Source organism: Sturnira hondurensis, unplaced genomic scaffold (assembly GCF_014824575.4).
Source record: "Sturnira hondurensis isolate 20B ecotype Veracruz unplaced genomic scaffold, ASM1482457v3 Scaffold0008196, whole genome shotgun sequence".
Classification (NCBI taxonomy): Eukaryota; Metazoa; Chordata; class Mammalia; order Chiroptera; family Phyllostomidae; genus Sturnira; species Sturnira hondurensis.
The window spans coordinates 15,678,283-15,691,479 of NW_028080827.1; the positions used below are offsets into that span (position 1 = coordinate 15,678,283).

General features: G+C 45.2%; 1 protein-coding gene across 3 annotated transcripts in view; it reads left to right on the top strand.

Annotated features, from left to right (window-relative positions):
* TLN2 (talin 2) overlaps positions 1–13,197 on the top strand; it is a 412,810-nt gene that overhangs the window by 151,293 nt on the left and 248,320 nt on the right. Inside the window, exon 1 of one of the 3 annotated variants that reach the window (XM_037054037.1) lies at positions 2,961–2,972. The exons of the other annotated variants lie outside the window; for them this stretch is intronic. The gene's annotated coding sequence lies outside the window, so the exon portion shown is untranslated. Of the gene's footprint in view, positions 1–2,960; positions 2,973–13,197 lie in introns of those variants that run through there. 3 annotated transcript variants of the gene reach the window in all.

The window sequence follows — 13,197 nt, forward strand, 5'->3', positions numbered from 1 at the left end:
GTTAGTGTTGGTTCGCATTTAAACAGATTTGAGACACATTGTCAAAATACTTCCCTAAACAATAGCACTGACTGAAAAGGTTTCCAGACGTTTGACCTACAGACTCCTGGAATGGCAGGGGAGGGTGGGTCTGAGCAGGAGGAGGTTGGAGTCAGAGTGGTTAGCCATAAAAATATAAAAATGCCTCACCTAGGGCAGTGGCATTTGAGAAAGAATGGCAGGAGCTTGCTTCATCTCGAGGTGCAGATGCGGGGGACTGTTAACTGTGGATGAGGCATTTGGTGTATGGCCCCCAGAGTTCCCTTTTCTCTTGTTTCGTATAGTTCTTAGATGTAACTGTTTGTGTAAATGTTACTGTCCCCTATTGAACTGAGTCCTCTGAACCCCTGATCCAGGGTATGAGCATCTTTGTGTACCAAATTATTGCAAGCTCCACAAAGTGAGGAAGGGGGCTGGGCAGTGACTGAGGCATGGGCAAGGAACGGGGCCCTTCCCGCAGTGGGCCTGGGCAGGCTGGAGAGAAGCCAACAGACCTAATTGTCCCAGGTGAGGCAGAGCAGAGTGTGGGCATGATGAAGACATGTTGAAGACATGGGTTCTGGACTCAGCTCCGAGTCGTGGTTCTGGCTTATCCTACTGGCCACTTGACCTGAGGCAAACTACTGCAGCTCTCTGTTTTATTTTCCCAAGGATACAAACGGTGGTAATCTCATTTTGGGTATAACACAGCAGGATATTTTTAGTCATGTGTATATAAGAGGCAGTAATTTAAAGAAAAGGCAGAGAGTTGATGAAATGAAACCTCTTAATGTTGTTGAAAGCGCACAGTGTGGCTGGTGGGAAGTGCTGAGTAAATGTCAGCAAGGTGGGCTGATGATGACAGTCACTTATCAGAGGGTCCATTAGGTGCCGAGTTGTGTTTTCTCCAAGACCGTTTGGGAAGGGTTGTTTTTGGGGTGGCACTCTGCCCCGTGGTAGACAGAAGCACTTTCTGACCATGCCCAGAGCTCGTCTTTTGGAAAACATCCTTGGCCTGTTCTTTCAGGGCTAGAGACACATTTCCCAGTCTCATGCTTCCATCCTCTTCAGGTGCTACAGGGTGGAGTACCTGGAGGACAGCCAGGTGACCCCTGACCTGGCTGTTCAGAGAGGCTGAGGCTGGACAGGCCCAGTGTTAGACCATGTGCAGACCACGTTTGCTCTGGCTGCCTTAACAATTTACACAAACTGGGTGGCTTATGTAGGGGAGGAAAAACAATTTTCCCCTCTACCCTTTTGAGTTATTACCTCAGAATCTCTGTAATAAAATATTAGTAAGAGAAAAACAGAAGGTTATTCACACGTGTATCTCATGTATACATGGGAGATAGCCCAGAAAAAAAATGAGTACCCTAAGAAGTAGCTTTAGAATTCAGGCTTAAATATCATTTAGTAGGGAAAAGGGAAGGGGAGAGCAATTTTTAGGGAAGAAGAGATGAGGGAAACGTCATAGTTTATGAAAAAGTTTGCCTGGGTATGGTAGTGACCCCCAGTGCTCTGTGGCTGATAAAACTCCTGGGGAGGAGATGTGTACAACTGAGTCCTTTCGGAGAATTTATCTTTAGGCAGATAAGGGAAGCTCAGAGAAAGCCTCTTCTTGCATTTGCTGTTTTCACTTCTCTGCAGCTCAAAAGAATCATTTTAACAGAGTAGTAAATTTTGCTACCCTTCATTTTTAACAAATTTATTCTGTCATCCAAAATCAGGGTATTGACAGAGCCGTGCTCCCTCCGAAGGCTCTAGGGGACTCATTCCTGACTTCTGACTTCCATTGGCTCCAGGCATTCCTTGCACGTGGTTACTTTACTCCAAATGTATACCTCTATATTCATGTGGTCTTCTCTTCTGTCTCTTAAAAGGATATTTCTCTCTGAATTTAGGGGCCAACCATAATACCTACAATGATCTCATCTCAATAGCCTCAATATTCACATGAAAATATGCAATGATCCTTTTTCCAAATCAGGTCACGTGTATGGGTTTAAGATGTGGGCATGGCTTTCGGGGCGGGGGCGGGGGGGACTATTCAATTCCTAATGGGAGGACCAAGGGGTCTGCCGTAACACGGCCCTTTGTACCCTAAAGTGATTGGCACTTGGACCAAGCATCTCTGGCCTGATCTTCTGCATTTAATGCCTCAGATCCTTTCTAGGAGATGGGAGGTTGAGAAAGGTCTCAGCAGCGGCAGGCCATTGGTGCAAACATTTGGTGTCCCACGTCAGCCATACTTTGTTGTCCAGACATTCTTGAAAGGATGGCATTTGGAGTTCACATGGGAGGTTGGTAGATCCTACAGTCAGATATCTTTGCCTCTTATGTCAGCAGGTGAACGTGGTGGTAGGTAATTATAGCTGCCGTTGAATTTTTCTGGTGAAGGAGAATGGCTGGGAGAAACAGAAGCTCAGTGGCGCAGGAGAGAAACGTGAGACCGCCGCTGAATTTCAGTTACCAGTATCGTGTAAACACTCCACGAGTGTGACCGTAACCAGCAGAATTCAAATAAGAAGCTATTATCCATCATTGTGGAGGTCAGTTGTGGGTTATATTTCAGGGTTAATAACGGGCTTTAAAACTATAGTCAGTGAAGCAATGATTACTTCTGAGTTTGTTTTCCTTTCTGCCTTCTTGAGGTCAAAGCACTGTTGAAATAGTTTAAGGTGGTGGTTCTCTCTCTCTTCCTTCTTCCTACTACACCCTCCTGTGTGCTTTTCCTTACACCACTGCTCTCCTCCATCCTCTTCTCCAGACTGGGCAGTGCTGCTGAAAATGTTAGCAGGAGGACAGCTGTTTGCAAAGGGGTTGCAAAGTGGGTCCCTGCGGAAGCTTACATGGTTTTCAGAGATTGGTCTTCTTGGACCGCAATCCCCCTTCACCACCCCTGGACAAAGGCGCCAGACTATTTCTTGGCTCTATTCCCAGTGTGTCAACAGCCAGTTGGTTTCCAGTTCACCAACAGCAGAATGACCCTGTGTAAACATGGCCGTTGGAAAAAAGCAAATACTGATTCTGGCAGTTATAAATTTTCAGGTGTCTGGTCCCTATAGTGTCAGTGGACAATATAGGAGCTACATCAGAGGGTGTGGCACTGAGCACCACATCTGATTAAAATATATTGGTAGAAATATATAAACAAGACTTTTAAAAGACGATGTCATTTCTCCCTCTCTCTCCCCGTTGCCCTTTTCTCCCTGTCCCCCTCCGAACAAGTCTGAGTGCACCCTTAGCACCTAATTTACTTGCTTAAGGATGAGCGTCTAGATCGGACTTTAGCCTATTGACATTCGGGCCAGATAATTGTTTGTTGTGGGCCTGTCCTGTACATCAGAGTATGTTGGATGGCACCCTTGGCCTCCAACCATCAGATGCCAGTTGTGACAACCAAAAATGTCTCCAAATAAGACCAAATGTCCCCTGGTGGACAAAATCACCCATGGCTGAGGACCACTGGCTTAAGAAAATCCTCCCCAAAGTGGAAGGGCGTAAGCCCTTCTGAGTTTGGTGGGGTGGCGGGTGTATATGTGTAGGAGTGGTGGTTGGGTGTTTTAACCTTGACTCTTTGGGATTCACCTTTTGACACAGCTGTGGTCTCACAGAACTGAGGGAGGTTGGTGATTATCAGATCACCATTATTGACTGTGAACTTTCAGAGCAGGTATTAGCTATTTTCCTTCCCTGGCTTATTGCCATTCTTCTCAGGCCTTTACAAGGGGGATGCCAGTCACACTGAGGGTGCTCGGGAGATGAGCCTGACACCTGGAACCTTTCTGTTACTTGCTCCCTCAAGTGGGCAGCAAAGCATGACAGGAGTCTCTTGCCCATCACACCTGTGAATCAACCCAACTTCCTTCATGTCATCAGAGGGAAGGTGCTGACTTCTGATGTCAGGGTGACTCGCCGTTTGGGAAGGTATAGTTCCTGGACTTTCTGAACCATGACTGCACAGACCTACAGCCAGCTCATTGTCTTGCTTCTTTTGAAAACTTGAAAGACTTTGTCTCCATGGACCTGTCAATCTGCCTTTTAAAGCCTTAAGCATTTTCATCATTTAAACACAGTTTCACAGTTTTTATTGTAGTCATGTCATTGTTTGGACCCAATTAGGATAAAAACATTGTATGTTACCTTCATGCTGCCTCCCATTTTTCTTTTCGGTTGTGAATTGGAAATCGCAAACATCTGCGGAAGTGGAACAGTTGTGAGCACCATGTACCCATCACGCAGCTTCGGTGCTTATTAACATGTGACCCGTTTTGTTTCAGCAAGAACCCCTCCTTCTCCACTTGATCATTTTGAAATAAATCTTCCACGTCACATTTCATCTGTGTATTTTTCAGTATGCAACTCTAAATGACCGGGGCTCTTTTGAAAACGTAATTATTATCATCCCTATAAACAAATGAACTGGTATTACACCTAAAAGAGCCTTAATACTAAGTACCCATTGTGTTTGGTTGACGTGTACCTGAGGTCTCTGAGTGCTCTGCAAACTCCTCTTTGTTTTTTCCCGATGCCCAGGGGCAGGACAGACACTGGAGACCATCTTTCATTCTCCTTGTGTCTAACGTGTTGATGTGTGGAGCACCTAGTACCTGACACCTGATAGGAATGCAGTAGGCACCTACTTTTCTTCTGGCTCTGTAAGTTATATTCTTCCTTCCAGGTTCTCTGGCTTGATAGGGAACTCAGTTGTTTTCTCAAGGGAAGTACTCAGCTGGCAGGTGCCTTGGATTACCTGTCAGCTCCTGCTTCAGGTGGGCTGCTATCAGCCTTTTATTCATCCTCCCGTAAATGATGCCTTTTTAACCGACTCTGTGCCGAACTTTTCTATCCCAGCACGTGCATTACCAGCCAGAGGTCTGAAAGTACATGGAATTGTAGTACCTAGTGGCTAAAAATTCTACAAGTGGCAACACTGAGCCCAGAATACTGCTTCCCAACACCTTCACTCCGGAATCCTTTCATGGCCCCTGCCCTTTCTTGGTCTCTGTTGCCCTGGCCACACTCCCTGTGGAGCTGCTCCTGCTCCCATACTCCCAGGGATATGCAGGAGGCATATGTAGACCCCCAAGTCGGCACTATCACCCTGCAATTGCCCTCCCCGCATGTCCATCACATCCTCCTGCCACGCCCCTCCCTGCCTCTCCTGGCCAGTGCCTGGCTTCACAGAGGAGCTGATGCACTGAGCAGGGCTTTGCACGCCCCACCCAGGCTTTGTTCACAGTTGGCAGCCGCAGCACCCCTGCTGACGAACCCGTTAACAACATAGCCCCCAAACTGACCTCTGCCTCTCTGTTCAGGCTCTGCCTTCCAGTTTACACAACACACCCTGAGCGAGGTGTGATTTCCCCAGAAATCGTGACCCTCTCGACATTCTCTGTGGCACCCCCTTACCTGCTCTTTGACCTCACTGAAACCTCCCTGCCGAAACTCTCCTGTGCCCCGACTCTGCTGGGCTTCTCAGCTTTCACTTTGTTCTCCATCCAGCCTCCTCCGAGGGCCCCAAGCTCCCCAACGCCCTTCTCCTAGACCCTCGAGAATGAAAGCCATGTGGCCTCCTTTGGGTGTCACCATTTAGGGACTGGCCGCCCACCACCCTGGCTTGGTCCTCTTCCCCTGTGACATTGTTTTAGGGGCCTCTGCTGCACACATGCTCAAGTTCCTCTGGGAAGCATACAGTCTGTCACCTCATGTTCAGTCCCCTTATTCCACCCCATCCTCAGCACCCACTTTCATAGAGAACTCCCCTCCCATCTCACATGGAAAACGGAGGTGCCACCTGCTCAGCTTTCCCTCCTCTACAGATGGTCAGTCTGGGAGAAGAGCACGTAGGTGGAAAATCTCCCCCAAGCCCTCCTTTCTCCAGGAATCCCCCTTCTTCCCAAGATCACTGTTTCTCCTTCCCTTTAGTCTACAACTTGCTTGATTCCCAAGTCCTGTTACAACAAAACCAGCCAGCTGAGAGGGGAAGTAGTTTCCTGGGCTTAGAACCAGCTGATTCCTGCTGAAAGCTGGGTGGGAATGCAGCTGCCTGGCTATGACATGACCCTAGATGCTTAACCTTTGATCGAGGGCACTAGAAAGGTCATAGCCCTCTTAGGAGCCCATCCATTGGCTGACATTAAGAAAGGAGGTTTGAGGCTGGGTATGACTGAAGTGACTGTCATGTGAGTCATTTGACCCTTAAACTGCTCAGCTCTCCGTTCCTTCATATTTCGGGTACTATCTGTCTTCCCATCTTAGCACTGGATTCTTCAGGCCTCTTCATTTTTCTGTCCCTCCAAACACATTGTTCATGGTTGGTGCTTGCTAGTGCATGCCGCACTCACCTAGAAATTTTTAGCTTTTAACCTAAACTTGATGGAAGGCTTTTAAAAAACACCATTATTTAATTTGTGTGTGTGTGTGTGTGTGTATGATTAACATGTGACATTTTTGCTTAGTTGACATGTAATCATTGCACATATGAATTTTAATAACATTTGAATATTTCTGACACCAGGACCCATCAACACTGTGTCATATCACCCATGTCGGTTGTAACCCATGGGGTTTTGTGCCAGAAGAAATATGGCACCATAGTTGTACAGGTGAAAGTCCTGTGGTGCTGTAGCCCCGGACCCTGGCTATGTTGTGGAAATAGTTGCTCCACCCCCTTCCCACGGGGTTGGTTTGTTTCTGAAAATGTAGAGATGCAGCTCCCTTTCTCCCTCTGCCCCCAAGGTCGACAAATCTGGAGTGAGATCACCAGAAAATTGAGGATTTTGGTGATTTGGTCCAGAGTAGTGTTTCTGGGAGGAAAGACTGGTTATTTGGTTTCTAATGTTTTGGGCTAACATGGCTGTAGTGCAATTCAATAAAAACGAAATGTCTGAAAAAGAAGACATACAAAATGTAAGAATGTTTTTATTTAATTCAGTCAACATAAATAACTTTGTTAAATTGCTATAAAGATTTCCCGATGCTACTGGCAGTTTCTGTGCTGGTGTTATTGCAGACCAGTCGTGACCCGAGTGCAGGCAGAGCACCCCCTGGGCGGCACCGGGCTAGGTAATGGGGAGTTTTACTCCATCACTTTTCATGGAGTGGTTTTGTTTTTTAAACCAGATTATTCCCTCTTATTCCGATTCCTGCTGACCACTAGGAAAGCACAGCCGGGGAATACCCTGAAGTCCACTACCCTTCCAAGGTCAGGTCTAATGTTTGTTTGCTGTTGTTTAACCCTCAGTTTATCAGGTATTCATTACTTCATCCACTGGAAGCCAACAGAAGGCAGGTGAATGGCTCCCCTCCTGGTTTATGGAAAATGCCCAGCCCTCCTTTGTCTTGTAGCAGAAATGTGGGTTTGAATATTTTCTCAGCTGCACAGAGTGAAATTCTAACACCTAAGGTTGTAACAGACAGAAGAAATGTTATCATATTCTGATTGTGAGATTAAAAATATGCATTGGGAATTGCTTTTTAAATAGCACAGTGATTACGTGTTTTGACTCTCAGTCTGAAGAAGTCTATCTGGTGATTGTGTGACGTTTTATGCTCCAGGTAGCTGCGATTGTCTTACTGGAACACAGAAATTAAATATTTAAATCTTAATGGGATTGCCAGGAACCATTAGGGGAGTTTACGAAGTAGCTCAAAAAAGAAGGCCAAGTGACTTTAGCGTCAGGGTTGTGCTCCAGTGGCTCCAGCTCTGGCGGGTTGACGTGAGACACATTTCTGCTGCCGTGGAAAGGAGTCAGGCCCAGGAGGAGCCTTGTACTAGAACTGCAATGCAGGACACACAGTTTTAAGTTCTCTAGTAGCTACATTTTAAAAAGGTGAAGTTCACTTAAATATATTTTAACCTAGGACCTCCAAAATGTTAACATTTCAAAATTTAAAAGTTAGTAATGAGGTATTTTACCTTTTTTTTGGTACTAAGTCTTGAAATCTGTGGACTTTACACTCATTGTCCAGACTTTACACTCGTTGTCCATCTCAATTCAGATTAGCTGCATTCCAAGTGCCCACTGGTCATACACGGCTAGTAGCTCTAATATCGGGAAGTATTGGCATAGAGAATCAAAGTCACGGTGAGGTAGATAGTTTGAACAATGACCCAGGTCGTTTTATATTGGATTGGGATTTGCTCCAAAGTAACTGTAAACGATTTCACAGTGACCTACTCGAGGACAGCGCAGACCTCTGAGAAGTCATGCCCTCCCCCACCACCTTTGGCCAGCTGCATAGGTGCAGTGATTTTTTTCCCTTTTTAATATGAGACTACTATGGAGGAGACCTGTTCCTGGAGAAGACTTTGCTATTTGAATACACATTTATTCATTGTGTTTGAACAAAGAGCAAGTAGAGGTGAAGCCACTCTGGGTCGCGAAGCTGGTGGTGCTGGGAATGACACACAAATATATAAGGAGGAAGCAGAAGGTCCTCTTTGTGCCCACGCAGACCAGCCGGGAGCACCCAGACCCTCAGGCTCTGGTTTCCTGCTTGGAAGCAGAGGTCCAGGGGTGGGCGGGCAGTGTCCCACCTGCAGTCACCCCACCGGCTCGAGCTCTGGCTCTGGCTTCGTGCTGCCAGCAATCGTAAGTCAGGCCCGCGGAGTTCGGCCTGGGCCACTTGTGTCCTGCTGTGTGCAACAGGGAGCGAGGAGATGGAGATGGCTGTAACTTTCCTTGACAGGCATAGATCTTTATTTTTACTCAGTAAAAACAGCTGGATTATACATTTCCTGATAAAAATACCAGCTTTACAAAATGTTTATATTGAAATGATATCGTATCTGGTATTTGCTTCAAAATAATATCAAGGGGGCTGGGGAAGAAGTAAGAGGGAGGTCTGGGTGAAATAAGACTGGTTATTAGTTGGTAATTGTTGAATCTGGAATGAGTACTTTAAGGCTCATTATAATATTCTCTGTATTTTGCACATAGTGGAGGTTTTTAATAGAACGTTTTACGTATTTATATGGTGCATGAAGTTGTAAAGAAAAGTTGTGAAACCCTATCCCTGAAGACAACTTGGCCATTACTTAGAAAACATTATTTTAAAACCATCTCTTGGATTTTTCATATTGTGAAAATACCCGGAAGGAATACAGGAAAGGTAAATCCTATCTTGCTCTCACAGAGATTTTATTGTAGTTAGAGAGCCAAAAGCTAACAAACCGAGGAGAGAAAAAAGTCGGTACCTGTTGCAGACAGTTTTCACTCCAGGCCTGAGGCCTGTTAGGGAGGTTGCCCAGCCTTTTCTGGAGTGAAGTGAGGCTCAGAGCACACTCACTGCCTGTGTTCACTCAGCAGGGATATAAGGGAACCACGATGCTAGTGGCCATGGGTGACCCAGCAGTAGCCTCTGTGCGGGGCACTTGAGTATACCTCAGCTGTCATTGCCACAGAGCCTGTGGAACCAGTATTAGAAGGAATACATGATATAATGAATCGCCAAATTCTGCAGAGAAATCTGCAAGACCCATGAACATTCAGAGAATGATAAGAGAAGGGGGAACCACAGGGGAAGGGGCTTGGAAAAGGGGGCACTTGGAATGACAGATCAATGACAGAAAGGAGACATATGGCTAGGGAGAGTTCACTTTCGAGATGTTCCGAGAGGAGGAGGACGTTTCAGTGACAAAAAGACTGTTGGAGGTGGGAGGATTTGGTTTTGAATGAAACCAAATGTACCAATGTACCAATACCATTGGCTGGAAGAGGAAGGAGACGCGGGGTTAAGTCTTTTGGGAAACATATCAGGTAGCAATTTATGAAGACCAGATGGCACGTGGTAAGAGATAGTAGGGCGGCAGAATCACTTTGGAAAGATGAACTTCGAGGGATACAAGAGCTGCTAATCAGAGTCAAGTGATGACAGGTTCTTAGTTATAAAGAATGAGTCCCTGATTTCCACATTATGTACACCGACTAGCTAATTTGTTCTTGATTAGCCAGACCATCTTGCCAAATGACCCTGTGTTCCTGGTGATGCTATTTTAGGTTGCCCAGAGGCTGATAAAATTTCATGGTGCTCCTTCATTCTCTCTTCCTATTGTTTTTATGTGGTCATGTGTTGGCTCACAGCACTCAAGCAACCAGGCTTTGAGGGCTGGAGGAAGGAGCCACTATGCATATTCAGAGGAGGTTAGCATGTCTCCTAAGCAGGATGCCCACTCCCTGTCCTGGCTGCAGTTCTGGGATGTTCTCGTACAGCTGATGCGTTTTCCATTGGTCAGGAAATGCCTGGAGGAAGTCATATTCTCTTCTCATGTCCTTCAGCTGGATAGTTTGTTTTACTATAAAAGCACTTCTCCAGGTGTTAGTATGGAGGAGTAGTCCTCAAATTCAAGGTTGAGGTGGCAGCAAGAATAAAAGTGGAGAATATATAACTTCTTGGGGTTGTTCTGCCAGGTTGGAGCTGTGCATGGGCAGCCTTTCTTCAACCTGACAACTCTGATAGATGCAAGTGATGACCAGCTAGTCGGGAGGACCCCAGACCCTCATCGCTGCTTCCCAGAGCCGAGCTCACCTTCTCTCACTCTCAGCTTCTCCCCAGGCTCTGCCCTGCAGTGAATAGGGCCCTGTGAGAACTTCTGTGGCTTTGGTGCATGGAAGGCACCTCCTGAGCTGTGTCTTACACTTCTCTTTTTGCTTGTGTGCTTAAAAAAAAAAACTTATTTATTTATTTATATTTTAGTAGATTTTATTTTTATTTATTTTTATTTTATTTCGATTTTATTTTTAGAGCCACTTTAGATTCACAATTAAATTGAGCAGAAAGCACGAACAGTTCCCATATACCCATTCTCCAAACACGCACAGCCCCACCACTGTCCACATCTCACACTGAAGTGGTACATTTGTTACAGCTCTTGAACCTGCACTGAGGCATCCTTATCACCCAAGGTCCACAGTCTACATTAGAGTTCATTCTTGGTGTCATACATTCTGTGGGGTCGGACAAATGTAGAGGGACACGTACACACCATAATAGCATTATACAGAATGGTTGCACTGTCCTGAAAATCCTCGGTGCTTATCCTATTTATCTCTCCTTCCTTAGCCTCTGGCAACCACTGGCCATCTCCGTAGTTTTGCCTTTTGCAGGCCATATGTTTGGAATCCCATGCTATGTAGTCTTCCCATATTAGCTTCCTTCACTTCGTAATAATGTGCCCTCCAGTTCTTCATGCCTTTTCATGGATTGACAGCTCATTTCTCTTTACAGTAGAATAATATTCTAGTGTATGGATATACATTCTTGCTCTCTTCATTGCAGCTTCCCACCTGACCTTCCTGAGAGAAGTACTCACATAGGTGATGAAAACACTTGCCTACTTGTGTGCCTCCGGTTCTACTGTCAGTACTTTGGGTGACTCTGTGCTCTGTCACGGGGTCTAAATTGGACCGAGTGAGTGAGAATAATAGAGCCATGTGCTTTAGGATTTAGGTATGAGGGAATAGCTTATAGAGAGGAGTTTTTTTGTCGAATTGTCTAATCGTTATACCTCATAAAGCCTTTGTCTACTTTTTGGGAGGGGAAAGAAGGCACAAATAAGCATTGGTATGCTTCCCTATTGACAACAAACCAAACAGGAGAGAAGCTTATTCAAAGGCACAGGTTTGTGGCTGAAGGATGAATAATTGGTCAATTGCTGGGACCAGGCGAGGAAAGGGGGACTTCAGCTGGGGCCTTGACCTTCAAATTCTAGGGAAGATGACCATAGAATGAGGTAGCACCTTCTCTTCAGTGTGTGTATATGCACATACGCACAACACACAACCCAGTTCTGACCCTGTAGCTGTACCCTAGATTCTGGAAGCCTCCTGCTCCCACCCCTGTGTCTTGGAGTTATTAGATGAACAAGATATATTTGTTAATTCTTCATTCATTTGTTCAGCACTTAATGTGTGTTAGGAACTGTGATCTGAGCTGAGACTAGAACTGTGGGGGAAACCACAGTTTTTGCCCTCTAGGAACTCACAGTCTAGCGGGGAATGTAGACACTTAAACAGATTGTTTCAACATAATGCGGAAAGTGCAGATAGAAAAACCTGGCCATTGAAGTTTCCCTAGAGTAGGTGGAGCTTGCTGGGCAGCCAGATGAACAGGGATGTTGGTGGGTATTTTAGGCACGGAGGACTGGAGACCAAAGGCCACTACTGTCGGGGAAGCAGCTCAGAGGGTGCAGGGCTCAAGGAGAAGTGCTGACTCAGCGGTGCTGGGGCCTGGGCTGCCAGGGCAGGTCAGGTGGGAGGTGAGGTAGCAGGCCCTGTGATTCCTTATGTCCTATTGAGGATACGACGCAGAGGACTGTCCTAGTCTGTTCACTCTGGCAAACAGCTGGGACTGGGCAGGGACGCTGCAACAGATGGAAATAAGCCAAACCAAAAGTTGGGGACTGCAAATAGGAACACCCTGGCTACTACCTGTTTTGCAGGAGACATGGGGGTGGGGAAGGATCTATTGCATTGACTTTTCTGAATGTCCAAAGTAAAATTAGAGCAGTATTTCTTTGCTCTTCTCATCCCCTTACCTTAAAAAAATACAACTGTTAAAATTTTTTATGAAATATATTGTCAGATTTTGTTACAATGAATTGAATTTAGCAAAAATATTTTTTTATTTGTTCCTTTGCAGTTGTGGCAACATCTCAGGGTTATTTAAACATTATGTTCACAATATTGAAATTAATGGTAGAGATTATTCCTTGATATCTACAGTCCATGCTCAGTTGCTTTTTCCAACAAATTGGCGATAAAAGCTTATTTGTGTATAGTTTCTTTCTAGAAGATAAATGTGTTTCTTCTTCCTTCTCCCAAAGGAGAATTTCTGCATAGCTCTGATTAATTGAAATTCCTAGTCATTTGAATGTTAGTTAATTTGGCTTTTATTGAAAATAATTGGCTGTAATAATATACTGAATGTGGTGCTTGGTCTAGAGGCACGAATTTCCTTCTGACCCAAAAGTCATAAGAAAAAAATACCTTCGTGTGTGTAAATGGGGAGCAGGGGGAGTTGTAAAGGATGGGAGATTATGGTGGGAGTGGAAAAACTTTTTGAGAAAAAAAATGTGAATTGCTTTAGAGTGAACATTTCAAAGTCAACTTAAAATATAAAAGAGTAAAATATGTATTTTGGTCAGTAAAATGAATTAATAGTATACTTACATAA